The sequence below is a fragment of the Castor canadensis genome, chromosome 15 (assembly GCF_047511655.1).
Source record: "Castor canadensis chromosome 15, mCasCan1.hap1v2, whole genome shotgun sequence".
NCBI classification, from domain to species: domain Eukaryota; kingdom Metazoa; phylum Chordata; class Mammalia; order Rodentia; family Castoridae; genus Castor; species Castor canadensis.
This window is the reverse complement of record NC_133400.1, coordinates 81,043,118-81,056,544: the sequence shown is the minus strand read 5'-3', so window position 1 is coordinate 81,056,544 and position 13,427 is coordinate 81,043,118.

Below are 13,427 nucleotides of genomic sequence, written 5' to 3'. Positions count from 1 at the left end.
AAAAAACAAAACAAGGACTTTTGCATAATCCTATTTCTGCTTATAAAATACATTTTTAAGGCCAAAATGATAACAAAGTTTTAAAAGCCACACTCACACACAGAAATATAATAGGGATAGTAATATATATATATATATATATATATATATATATATGTCTGTGTGTATACACATCAGAATGAGATATGCAGTGACAAATATACAGATGTCTTTTTTTTTTTGTTTTGATACTGTGGTTTGAACTCAGGGCCTATACCTTGAGCTACTCCACCAGCCCTATTTTTGTGATGGATTTTTTTTTGAGATAGGATCTCTGAATCATTTACCCTGGGCTGGCTTCAAACCTTGATCCTCCTTATTTCAGCCTCCTGAGTAGCTAAGATTACAGATGTGAGCCATTGGTACCCAGCTCAGATGTCTTCATTACAATGAAGAAAAATATATAGGTCATTCAATCTTTGGAAGAATATTATACATTAACTGTAAAATAATTCTACATAGTAATTGACCTCAAAACATATTTAAAAATCCTGATTTTCTTCTCCAAATACTATAATGAGAATGGGAAGTGGTGTTGGGGAAACTAGTCTTATGGAGAGAAGCAATTAAGGGGTTTTCACAATAGGTCTCTGCAGATGTCAAAAAAAAAAAGCCAAAAAAACTCATGCTCTTAATACTAGAAATACAAGGATTCATTTTGAACCTGTACATGTTTACCAATCTACCCTTGTCTATGTCTTCACAGAATAGCAAGTATTAGATATAACTGCAGAAAGATTTAAGGAACTAGAAAATGGAATTTGAATAAAAATGGGCCAGAATGCAGCTTAGAGAAATAAAAAGAAAATGTGAAGAAATTCAGAGATAGTACTTGGGTTAGCCTGCTGGATGGATGTGGGGCAGAGCAGAGCAGAGCTAAGCCAGCCCAGGTTTTCCTGTACTCTCCAATTCTCAGTCAGTCCACCAACTGCCTGCAGTATGTGTGGGAGCCTAGCTGAGGTCAAGGTAACTTTCCTCTGACCCATAGACTTGTGAAAAATAATAAGGGGTTGTTGCATTTAGCTATTAAATTATGTAGTGTTTTATAATGTGGGATTGTTAACGCTGCTGGTGCAGTCTGTGATCAGAAGACTTCCAAATTCTTTGTATTCTACCAGGAAGAATCCATGGCAGGACAGGGGAGTTTTTTAAAAGTTAGGAAAGAGAAATACAAAGGGAAGCATAGTGAGGCCCAGGTGGAAGCTGGAAGCCGAGAGAGTGTGTGTCTGTTCTTCAGGTGCTTTTAAAACCTACCATAACCTATGGGAAGGGAGATCAAGAAGATTCCCATCCAATAATCAGTGAGTGGGGAGGAGCATTGGCAGTTCCTGAACCAGGTGAGGGCATGGGGCTCCCTTGACCTTTGAGCCAGGGGGAGGAGCCGGACAGACTTTCCCCCTCCCCTCACACATCTATGTTAATTCTCAGGTGCCCGACCCATGAGGGAGGAAGTGCCCATTCTTTCTAACTTACTGTAATTACAATGCAGCTCTTAAGGTGTGTCAGTTTGGGGTCTCAGTCCCAACTTTTCCTTATTCTAGCCTGCCTCAGGACAACTGACTGAGGTTCTCAAGAAAAGCCAATACCAAGAGAAAACCTTAAGAGACTGACTCATTATCAGTTGTGCCTGCTCCCAATGCATCTGGGTGTGTTTGAAAAAAAGACTACTGTCAACCCAGTAGCTTACACTGGTTATTCCAACAGCTGGCCTACTTCAGACTTATGATCTGCTTTCTCTGTTTTTTGGGGGTTTTTTTTGTTTTGTTTTTTAGTGACTTCTAACTTTTGAGGCTTTCTACAACTACACTACACCTTTTGAAACTGTGAACTTGAAAAGCACTTCTTGTGTTCACGCTAAATATAATTTTCACCACCTGCTGCTTATTATCTGTATATCATTCTTACTGCTCAGCCAAGCAATGTGGTACCTTAGTTTTATTATAAGAGTTGCTGATAAAACTTCATTGTCAGAGGGTCTGTCTTGCCCCTGGAAAACAAGTTGAGGCTTGAGGGTGATAGTATCAAAAGTTCTAGAGGATTCAGACATGAGGCCATGCAGGTGGAAGCATGCATTCATTTAGGAGCTGGAAACTGCCTTCATGCTATAAACAAAGTCACCTTGAAACCACACTGCTTGCTAAACTTAAACATATAGGCTTGTCTGCTGTTTATCCATCACTGGAATCTGTGAATGAACTAAACTTCATTTGTTTTCTGATTAATAAACAATGACACTTTCACTAGAAATTTTTGCCAGAAGTCCTAGAGGAGGCAAAAGGATTTATTCTTCCCTGTCCAAGAGTGTTAGAATGAAGGAGGCACAGAATGGATGGGCAGGGAGATGGCTCAAACACCAGCACAGGGTTTATTGTGGAGAGTAGTCCAGTGGAGGGGGTCCCTGGCAAGAGAGCTAGGAGCCCCCAGAGGTCTACAGACTGGGGGTATTTATGAGGTGGGTGGAGAAGTCTTAGGAAGGTCACTGGGTGGGATAATGCTCAATGGCCCTCTGACCATGACCAATGGCTTAAGAACAGGTCATTTCTTCCAGACCAGGTGGCGAATTTCTGGTAAATGGCTAAAGGTGGATGTTTATTTTTCTTTAGGGCTGGGTGGAGAGTTTCCAGTAAGTCACCTTCAAGGGGTAGGGTGTTGAGTTCTAACATGGCTTCCTTTTGTTCACCCTAACACTGAGCCCTCACAAGAAGAAAGGATGAAGAAGAAAGGAAATAGTTAAAGTGAAGAGAGCAGGTATGGAAGAGGAAGGAGACAGGAAAACCCAGAAAGGGAGGAGGAAACCAAGGAGAATAGAAGCATGAGAGAAGCTAGCAAAGGTGGAGGGAATTAGACACATACAACCCTAGGAGGGCAACAGCCTCCTGGCTCTAATCTCTACCACCCTTTTCCATGTCTTTGAAAAATCCTTCTATAGAAATCTGAACTTGCCACCTCCCTGACTTAAGGCCTTGTGGCTCAGTGGCCTAGGTTGGCATTCAATGGTATGCACAAACTAGCCCTACCCTACCTCTGCTCTTACTTCTGCCCAAGCCTTCCCATACCCTCCATACTCCACTGGGATCTCTTCTCCAGTCTCTGATGCATCAGAGACTTCCTCAGCATCAGGCTTTTCATTTAGCCCCCAGCCTAGATTGCCCTCCTCCCCTTCCTCCATCATTCATGACACAGTCATTTATATGCTTGCCATCATCCTTCATAGACCATAAACTGAATAATTCATTTGCTCATCTCTGTATCTGCATCACTCAAACAGAACCTGGAATGTAGGGGAGCCTTCATAGGAAGCGGATCAATGAATGAACCTCTCCTCTACCTTATTCTTCCCTGTTTGCAAGCCCAATACCTTTTTATAGTCTAGTGGCAGAGATATTCAGACAAATTTCCCTTATCATGGATTTTCATAAACATTCAAGGTACAATGATAGGAAGGAGAGAGCCAGTTTAACTTCTTCTTTAAGGAATAGAGATTTCTTCTAGGAAGTTTGTGAGCACTTGGTTCTCCTTCCCATCCCTTCAGAAGCAAACTATGTGAGGGTTCGAGAGGGGAAACCCTGTCTAATAAGCTACAGAAGAAATAGTGCTTCTTCTTGTTAGAACTTTACTCATTCTATAAGATAGACAATGCCATCTTTCTAGCTCTCCCAGGCAATCTGGAGGTGGAATTTTTGTTCCCTGAGGCTAGCATGCCATCCACTTGAGTTGCTCAGGATACCTGGGACTTTCAGCTGTTCCCAGAAGATTATCTTAAATATGAAGAACACCATGATGGAGAGAAAGACTGTAAGACATTCAGCTGTCTTCATCTGAGGTACGACCTTCAGTCCAAGAATGGTACAGTGGTCTGGGAATGTAGTTCAGTGGTAGAGAATTTACCTAGCATGCATGGGGCCCTACAAAAAAAAGTAAAATAATAAAAAATAAAAACATTTGATAGTGATACACCAAAGCCAGCTCATATAAGTTCACGAAAGCCAGTCATGGGCATCTCTTCCCAACTTTGAGTTCAGTTAGAGATGTGACACTGGTAGCTTGATCTTGGTCAGAGTGAGAGTACTTCCATAACTGAAATCAACAGTTGCTACAAATCAGGGCTTTCCCCACCACCCCATGGGAGGCAGTCGTTAATATTTAACAGCACACTGCTTAGTAGCACACTGCTACTGTGTGTTGTAAAACCAACTGATCATGGATAAAGAGAGGGATGGATAGGGTAGTTACGTGATAAAACAAATGCAGCAAAAATATTTCTTTTGGAATCTAATGGGTGGGTATATGGAGGTTCACCATGCAATTTGTTTAATTTCTCTCTATTAGAAAAATTTCCTAATAAAATGTTAGGGGAGAAATCCTAAAAATTAAAAAAAAAATCAATGAATCAAACCCTGAACTTATTATAAAGTAAATAAAATACTCTATCTGAATTTTATTTATTTATTTATTTATTTATGGTACTGGGGGTTGAACTTAGGGCTTACAAACTTTAGTCTCTCCACCAGCCCTTTTTGGCGATGGGTTTTTCGAGAAAGTGTTTTTTTTGAACTTTTTTCCCCAGGCTGGCTTTGAACTTCGGTGATTCTTTTGATCTCTGCCTCCTGAGTAGCTAGGATTATAGACATGAGCCACCAGCACCCAGCAAATTTTATTTATTTATTTACTTATGTGGTGCTGGGGATGGAATCCAGTACTTTGTACCAGGCCTGGCTTCTTAAAAGGCAATACCCCAGGAAGAAGCTCTCCACAGTGGAACTTTGGGCTGAGTTTCAGGTAACGTGTAATTCAAGAAGGGTAGTTTCATACCATCTGCAATAAAACCAGCCACTTGAAAATCTGGAACAAGCAATAGTTCCCTAGTCTCTCAGTTTGTAACAGCCCATCACAAAAAAAGGGCTGGTGTAGAGAGACTCAAGATATAGGCCTTGAATTCAACCCCCAGTACCACAAATAAATAAATAAATAAAATTCAAATAGAGTGTTTTATTTACTCTTTAGTGAGTTTAGGATTTGATTTGTTGATTTTTTTTTTACATCCTTGCAGAACCAGAGTTATTTGCTAAACTTGACAGTGCTTTAATTGAAACATAGATAAAAGAAAACAAGGAAGGTGATTTTACATTCATTTTTAACAATAATATAGGCTTTAGACCTGTCTTTTCTCTCAAAGCAGCTTAACCAAACCACTGCCATCTTGAATCAGTAGTCATTTTAGTTTCACAGACTTGAAGTTTCATTTCTTTAAGTTTCATATTCCTGGAGCTCTAAGTTTTGTTTCCTTTCTGGGCTGTAAATGTCAACCCCACTGCCACCCCCCAAACAATAGCCAATAGTGAAGAGTTGTGAACCCAAGTGTGGACTAATCTGTGTGAGGGGCAGGGTTGTAATACAGATAAAACCCAAGTGGACTTCCTACTTAGTGTGCTTGCTTACCAGACTTCTTGTCTGTTGAGTACCCTTCTGCAGAAGTAAAACTTTTTGCCTTGCTTAGGGACTCTTTAGTGTTTCTTTCGATTTCCATTTGGGAGTCCCGAGACCCCAGACATTATTTCTAATAATAACAACTACTGCTTATTAAAGTCCCCCAGTGTGTCAGAAAAGTGTTTAATACATGTTATTATTTATTTGTTTTGTGTGTGTGTGTGTGTGTGTGTGGTACTGGGGTTTGAACTCAGGGCCTATACTTTGAGCCACTCCACCAGCCCTTTTTTTGTGATATGTTTTTTTTGAGATAGGGTCTTGTGAACTATTTTCCTGGGCTGGCTTTGAACTGCAATCCTCCTGATCTCTGCCTCCTGAGTAGTTAGGATTACAGGTGTGAGCCACTGGCACCCAGCCTACCATTTAAAATTTTTAACTGTGCTAAGAATACTTAACATAAGATTGACCTTCTTAATAGACTTTGAAGTGTAAAGTACCATTTACTACAGGCACAATCTTGTACAACAGCTCTCTAGAACATTTTGTCTACTGATACTCTAAACTTGTTGACTTTGAATCCTCACAACACCCTGAAACATATACTTTGCTCTCCCAACTTTCAAAGAGAAAATGGAGAACAAGTGAAACTAAGTAATTTACCCAAACTCACTAGGCAAATGCCTGAAACAGGATTCAAAACCATTTGTGTGTTCCTCAAGAGCCATGCCTGGCAATGGCTCTTAATCTTGAATGCACAGTGAATTTCACAGTGCTTAGTCTGACTAATAGCAGTTCACATACATTTTCACAGACCCTTTGAAGAACTTGAGTTTAAAAAAGCAAAGAAAAAGTAGAAAAAAAGAAAGGCACTTGGAATAACGACACCCACATGCCCTCTGCAGATACTGCTGATGCTGGTTTGGAGATGAAGGGACCCTGGGTAATTAGACCGCTATCAGTTGATAGACACATGACAAGATTCCATGAATGAGCAGTCATAGAGTCAGGGAGGTACCTGGGTGTTTGGTGTATGTTACAGATCCTATGTGTTGACTAATTCTGGATACATAATTTTGAAAATCTACCTTTGTTACTTGAGTGTGGCAGTGTATACCTGTAATACCAGCATTCGGGAGGCTAGGGCAGGAGGATCATGAGTTTGATGCCTGGGCTACATAGTAAGTTCAAGGCCAGTCTGGACTACATAGTGAGACCCTGTTTCAAAATAAAAGTTCCTTTCTCAGGATGGGTGAGAATGTCATTCTTACTTGCATGTTAACACCATCTCAGAAGCTAAGAGTCACTGTGGAGGTAAGATTAGGCGGTCTGAGTGTGATCACAGTCAGTGGTGTGTCCCAAGCTCACTCACAGGAGCCCAAGTTCACAAACCAACTCCTTGCTTTAAGTATTATCCTGGCCATGAGGCAGCAAGAGGTCAAGTACAATAGTCCACTAAATAATGAGAACACTTATTCTTCTCCTTTCCTTTCCTTCTCTTCTCCTCTCCTTCTCCTCTTAACCCCTCTCACACCCCAGAATGGCCAAGTCTTTGCAGTGTTAGATGTCTAGGATGGTGCATTCATCTGGCCTTTTGACCAAGGAAGCTGGTCTTTCCACTCTGAGCTCTCGTCCACTGGTAAGGCTGACCAGCACTGGTGACAGACTCCTGCACTGTTGGAGGGGTCCCAGTTGGTGCAGCTTCTGTGAGGCAATTGGCAGCATCTATGGGGAGTTCACCCTTTGGATGTACAGAAGGCCCTCTGCATCTATGGATTCAACCAACTGAAGGTGCAAAGTATTTGAAACAATTGAGTCTGTACTGAACATGTACAGGAATTTCTTGTTACCATTACCAAAACAATGCAGTGTAAAAACTACTCACATGGCATTTACATTGTGTTAGGAGTGATCTAGAAATAGTGACTTATAGTATACAAGAGGATTGTTTAGGTTATATGCAGATAATCTGTTGGGGGTCAGAGGGTTGTCCTGGAACCAATCCTTTGGGGATATCTATCTATTTATTTATTTAGAGACAGGGTCTTGTTGTGTAGTCCAGGCTGCCCTCAAACTCAAAATTCTTCTGTCTCAACCTCCCAAATGTTGGGATTACAGTACCATACTCAGCTTAGCCATTTTGTTTTATCAAACCAAAAAACAAAGCAGAGAAAACCTATATTATTATTTTATTTATTTCTAAATACTGTCTTCCAGCAAATATGATACTTTTTCATTAAACACATCCACTCATTCATTGCTTCATGCTGTCCCTCTTTCCCTGAACAAGACAGACACTACAGTCTTTGTTCTACAGAGGGAATGGGTTGGTGTTGATCTATCTCCTTCTCTCAGTCTCATTTGCCCCAACTTTCCCTTCCATCTTGTAACTGGAGGCTCAACTATTGGAGACTTAGTTTGTGGTTAACAGAGTAAACTGATCTGAGCTCCCAAAAGTAGTTGTTTATACTTTCATGTTTTTTTATTACTCCTGATCTATAATCTTTTGGGTTTTTGTTGTTGTGGTGGTGGTGATAGTGGTTTTGGTTGACAGCCTTTTTAATTTTTTTCAGTACTGGAGATTGAACTCAGGGCCTTGAGTTTACTTGCTAGGCAAGGCTTGCTACCACTTGAGCCACACAGCCCCAGGCTTTTTTGCTTTTTAAAATTGATTTTATCTTATTTTTTTAGTTAGGATCTCATGTGGTTTTTGTTCTTTCAGTAGTGGGATTTGAATTCAGGGCTTTCCACTTGCTAGGTAGATAACTATATCACTTGAGCCACAACCCTGGCCCATTTTTCTTTAGGTATTTTTTGAATGGGGTCTTGCTTTACACCTGGACCAGCCTGGACCCATGATCCTACTGTTTAACACTTCTGGAGTAACTTGGATGACAGGCACTTACCACAAACCCAGCTTTTTATTGGCTGTGATGGAGGTCTCAAAAATTTTTCCTGGGCTGGCCTCCAATTGCTATCTTCTTACTTCTACCTTCTGAGTAGCTGGGATTACAGAACTGTACCACCATATTGGCCCAGCAGTATCTTTTATTGAATGGACAAAAGATGACTTTAGCGCAGAGTCCAGGCACAGTATCATAAACTCCATATTAGTGGTCTGTTCTTTGAGTGCTCAGCAATGCACAGGAGAGAGCATGGTTCTCTGTTTTATAAGGTACTACTGACTACAAACACAAGATTAGACAGTCAGGGCATGTCTTGATACCCATTGTACCTGACAGAGTTCATCTGTAGTGATCAGATCTATCTTTCAATAGCAAGAGCACCAACAGGATACAGAGACTGGAAGGAAACTCAAGTGAACAGTGATGGTTCAACTACAATGGAGATCACACAAGGAGGATGATTAAAGGCTGTTTGATTATGTTTGGATGTCTCACCTGATGTCAGACATAAAGTGCCACAGTAATTGTGGTAAGTATATATAACATAAAATTTACTATCTTAATAACTTTTACATGTAGAGCTCAATATCTTGCAGCCATTACCACCATTCATCTTCAGAATGTTTTTCTTCTTGCAAAACTAAAACCTTGTACTAGTTAAACAATAACTCTCTATTTTCTCCACTGACTACTGGATACATCATATAAGTGGATGGTACGGTATTTGTGCTTTTTGTGTCTGGCTTATTTCTCTTAACATAACATGTTTAAGATTCATCCATATTGTGACATATTTAAGGAGTTCATTTCTTTTTAAGGATGAATAATATAGTACTCTATGTATATAGCACATTCTGTTTATTCATTCATCCATCAACCGACACTTGGGTGGCTTCCATCTCTTGACTATTGTGAATAATGCTTCTATGAACAGGGTGTAAAAAATGTTTTCCTGACATGCTACTTTCAGTTCTTGTGTATATACCTAGAAGTTGAATTGCTGGACCACACAGTAGTTCTGTGCTTAAGTTTTTGAGGAACCACTAAATTGTTTTCCATAGTGACTGCACCATTTTATGTTCTCATCAGCAGTGCACAGTCAGGGGATAGGGGAAAGAACCAAAATTTTATAAAGGGGAGTAAACATGCCTGCCCATTGCTCTGATGGGAGACTCTATTGTCTTGCAAGGCTATTTTGCTATATAAACATCCATAAAAAGACAGTGTACAACAAGGGACATATGACTCACTTGCAGGACATTTAGAAACACGAGGGACCCATGAGAATTGTCTTCCACCAGTATACCTTGCTTCCTTAACGCCACTGTAATTGTCTTGAGATCAATAGCCATGTCATACTTTTTCCACAATCCACATTTGTAGTGAGTTGAAGAGTGATGTCCAAATAGATGTATCCATATCCTGACTCCTGGGACCTGCGAATGTAACATTATTTGGAAAGGGTCTTTGCAGATGTGATTAAGTTAAGGATCTTGAGATGAGGTCATAGTGAATTACCTGGGATTGCCCTAAATCCAGTGACAGGTTCTTGTAAGAGTGAGGCCAGAGGTTAGACAGACAAAAGAGGACTCACAGACACACAGGAGAGAAGGTGATGTGAAGATGTGGGTCTGGAGAAGCAGAGATTGGAGTTACACGACCCCAAGTCAAGGAATGCCAAGCCAAGAGAACAGAAATGGCAAGAAAAGATTCTCCTTGAGGGCTTTCCGAGGGAGCACAGCCCTGCCAACACCTTGATTTGGGATTTCTGTCACCCAGAACTGTAAAAGAATAAATTTGAATTGTTTTAAGCTACCAAGTTTGTGGTGATGCATTATGGTCCTAGGAAACAAATAAACATCACACTTCACATAGAGCTATTCCACAAGTATTTGGGAGTGCTAACAATTATTACAGTGGGCTCTGAAAAAGGAAAAATTTAAAGTATGCTAGTGCTGATCCTCACCTTCCCCATGGTTGTTAGTCATTGTGAGAAAAGTCAGTAATAAACCCAGTGGGATGCAGTGACTTGCACACATTTCCATGGGTTGTACATACACCATACCCAGAAGCTGGGGTTGATAGAACACTGGAATGATAGAAGGTCAAGGACACATTGAAATCTCAGCTAGTAATAGCTACGTGACCTGTGCAAGTTATTCATCCCATGGGACGTAGAAATTTCTACTCTGCTTGCATAACGTGGTTGTTGTAAGTCTGTCCAGCTCACACAAGAAGCTGTGCAAGATGTTTCCAAGCACAGTTCAGATGTACACAAGCACTACAGTGTAAGCATTATAACAAGCCTGGGAGAGCTTATCTTCCGGTGAAAAAACTCTATTGCTGTGTGTTGGTTTTAGTCTCCTTGGGGACCCAGCATTCAGATGGTCTTGTTTTGTGGGATAGATATGACTTCGCACCGTTGCTGGTGTGAATTTCCTGGGGGAGGTCGGCTCTGAAATGAATTTGGGATTACAGGAAGCATTCTTGAATCTTGAGTAGACAGCAGGCGCTTCTGATGACAAGTTTCAGGAGAAAAAAAGGAAACCAAAGGTCTTTTGCATAATTGGCAGGAAAAGGATCCATAAATGGAACTGGGAGGTGATATAATCAAGGATAATTTGATAAAGAGCCTGGAAATCAAGTGTGACTAAGTTGAATCCACTACAGACACACTCGTCGATTATCTTGTCAAAGATGCAGGTGTGAGAACTGGATTTTAACTAGGGTTTCAAAGCATTTGGAAGAAAGGGAGGTTGGAGGCAAAATTGCACTTAGTATGGTTTATTTCATGTGAGAAATGACCCAAACTATTTCAGGGACTCTACAGTGGAGGGCAAAAAGAAAAGTAAAGTAAAACTAGAAAAGAGAGAAGATGAGAAGAGAAGAAAAAGGAAAAGAAAAGAAATAAACCCTAAGAGTTTTAGTTGCTACAGGAGCAGAGAAGACAGGAAGATTCTTCCAAAGTTCCCACCAGGGAGAGGGTAACAATGGATAATCAGAGATGATCTAGGGTAAAATGTGTTGGATGTTTAAATGGAGTTCCTGAGCTTTATACTAAATACAATGGAGCATGATTGCATTTTAAATTAATTCCTAGCATGTCAGCCTTTGAATTTTTCATGTTTACTTCTACTTTGCATGCCAAATTGATCTCTTTTTTTTTCTTTTTACAAATATCCAACAAATTCAAGAGAATAATGTTCCAGATAAGTACTGTTTATGGTTACCAAGTATTTATTGTACATTAAGGGGCCAGTGGTAATGAGGAGAAAGAAATCATGGTGTACTCCCTATATATCAAGTACCAAAACAGAGTTCCTTATATATTATATTCATTTGTACAATGGCTCTGTGATATAGGTATTATCAATAGTCTCCCATTTTCCATTTTAGGAATCTACATTACATAGCCTCAAAGCTGTTATGTAACTTATCCAAAATAGCATCTTAGCACTGACAGTGTCGTGTTGCAGTTGTCTGTTTACTTATTAGAGCAGGACTTGCCTACACAATGTGCCACCTTTACCTTGTCATTATTTTTTAATCTTTTTTTAATTATCATAATATTGTTGTATTGGGGGCACATTGTGACATTTACAAAAGTTCTTAAAATATATCGTAGTTGAATTCACCCCCTCCATCATTCTCCTCATCTCTTCTCTCCATTCCTGGAATAGTTTCAACAAGTCTCATTTTTCCATTTTCATACATTTCCACCATATTCACCCTCCTACACCCTTTTATCCTTCCCCTTCCCACTGGTACCAACCCCCAGACAGGACCTGTTTTACTTTCCCGTTCTCTGTTTTGGAAAAAAGATAATTTTTGTTTGTTTAAGATAGCCATATAGAAAATTTCCTTGTGACATTCCATGTATATAGTATCATAGCCTGAATTGGTTCATCACCTCTATTTTTCTTCTTTCTACCTTAGTCCCCTTCTTATGGTGATTTCAACAGGTTTAAAAATTCTATATTCATTCTTGTATAGGAAATACATCAATCATATTTATCTTCTTAACTTCCTTCTTTTAACCTCCCTCTCCCGTAAGTGGCTTCCTCATAGCATGACCTGTTTTTCATAATATTGCTTATATTTGTATTAGGTCTATATTCTACATATGAGAGAAAATATGTGGCCTTTGTCTTTCTGAGCCTGGCTTGCTTCACTTCACATCATGTCCTCCAATTGCATCCATTTACCTCAAACCACATGGTTTCATTCTTCCTTATGGCTGAATAAAACTCCATTGTATATGTATACCACAATTTCTTAATTCATTCATTAGTTGTAGGGATTGTTTCCAGAGCTTGGCTATTGTGAACAGTGTGCCAATAAACATCATTGTTCAAGTGTCTCAATTGTATCCTGACTGACATGCCACACTCAGGTATCTACCTTGTCATTAGAACCCATTTTCTCCCAGATATCATTGCAACCCATTTTCTCCTGATGACGTTGCTAATACTAGCTACTCACTTCCCAGCTGTAGCTGAAGGTGGGACAGTGACTTGTTTTGTCTTTGAGATATGAAGATGTTCCCTAGGAGGCACTGGAGAAATCTTCATATGGGAGGGCATGCATCCAGCTGCTGTGCCAACTGGTCCAGAAAGCTGGCAGAAGGGAAAGATGCCTCTGATGGTGTCACAGAGCCATGGAGCTCTAAGATCAACCACCTGCTGGCTTCTCGCTATGTGAGAAAATTAACCACCTGGTGTTTAGGTCCTTTCTATGTCATGTTCTATTGCTTGTAGCTGAGAACATTCTGCCCAATACAGGAAGGGCAGGCTTGCCTCCATCTGCCTGTATTCTCACCACTTCCTTGGAGGAAAAGGTCCCTGCCACAGGACCCTGCCAGGAAGGCTGAGACAGACTGTCTGTAGGCTGGCACCATCAAGTGAATTTGAAAGAAAGCAGTGCCCCAAAGAGGATTTGAAGACCAAATTACATTCTCTGTATTGGGAATTTGAACTTGATATATAAGGAGATGGTTGTTCATTTAGCAGAGGAAGGGGAAATAGAAACAAGCAAAGACACAGTCTTAGAGAAAAGCAG